Here is a 1,350-nt window from a genome sequence, read left to right as displayed (position 1 = left end):
TGAAGTTAACATTGAAATTATACAGAAGTAATTTTTAGGTATATTAGCCAGAAAGCATAAGGAATCCCATCAGTTGAAGCTTAGGAGGTTGAAAACTTGACACTGAAAATAAAACTGTTAGAAGGCAGTGTAATTTATTATAACATTGTTTATACATACAAATGTAAAAGACAACATGGTCATCTGTTGCATGTAAAAGAGGGGATCTGAGTTAGGGAAGAAAAAGTGCAGATTCTTCCTCTACCATACATAAAAATTAAAAAAAATTCTTCCTGTTTTTTAAACACTGAGTCATAAATAATTATCAGATTACCTCCAGAAGAGGCCTTAAAGTAGGATGACTTTATATCAGAATTGTTTTAAATGTTCTAGGCACCGATAATTGCCATGATGAGTTAAATAAGGATGTTTAATCTGGTATTTTTAATCATGCTAGTATAAGCCATGTAACCTTTAAAACTCCTTAAAAATAATACATGGAAGATACTACATATATGAAGGTATTACTGCAGTTCCTTAGGGGGAAGCAATCACCTGGAAAGGAGCAGTTGCCAGTCCCTTTCCTCAGTTTGAGTCTATAATACCAAAACAGTGAAACTCACAGGTCTGAATGTGAAAACTCTAATTAAAATGCTAATAGCTGGACGTCAGCAAAGGAAGGAAAAACCAAATGACCAAAAGGTTAACCTAGGAACCTGAGGATGTTTCAATATTAAGAATATTGGCTTTAGGGCCTCCTCGTGCTTACCACAGGCTGTGTTCTTAACACTGTATGTAGAAAGAGGAAGCAGAGTAGACCTTCCCCATATACACCTCAGCTCGGCTCTCATTCCTGCTTGTGAATGGGGGGACATGGAGTTTAGGAAAATGGGGGGTGGGCTTTAAAACACTATTAAAATAAGCTATAAGCTGTGGTGATCTGATTGCCTTCTACTGAATTCCACATCCACTTTAAGTATGGGAAGAAATTCTTCATGTATCATAGAAGTTATCACTCTAATCTCAGTAACTGAAAATGTCATAATTGTAACAAACTAGAGGTGGTTCTATTCAAATCAAGACTAAGGAAAAGTGGCACAGTAGGTTAATCTACCCCTGGACACCTGCAACCCAGAGTACCTGGTTCAAGTTCTGGTCACTGCATTTCTGATCCAGCTTCCTACTGATGCACATCCTTGGATGTAGCAAGTGACAATTCAAGAATTTGGCATCTGGGGCCGGTGTTGTGGCATAGTGAGTATTGCTGCCTGCAATGCCAGCATCCCATATGGGCACCGGTTTGAGTCCCGCTTGCTCCACTTCCAGTCCAGCTCCTTGCTAATGCACCTGGAAAAGCAGCAGAAGGTAGTT

At 38.9% G+C, this 1,350-nt stretch overlaps 1 pseudogene; it reads left to right on the top strand.

The window, feature by feature from the left end:
• Window positions 1–731: 731 nt before the first annotated feature.
• LOC127491919 (small nucleolar RNA SNORA51) lies at window positions 732–856 on the top strand (annotated as a pseudogene).
• The last annotated feature ends 494 nt before the right edge of the window (window positions 857–1,350 follow it).

This window comes from Oryctolagus cuniculus, chromosome 3, assembly GCF_964237555.1.
Source record: "Oryctolagus cuniculus chromosome 3, mOryCun1.1, whole genome shotgun sequence".
NCBI lineage: Eukaryota > Metazoa > Chordata > Mammalia > Lagomorpha > Leporidae > Oryctolagus > Oryctolagus cuniculus.
Note: the sequence above shows the minus strand (reverse complement) of the source record. Positions and strands in the feature narration are given on the sequence as shown.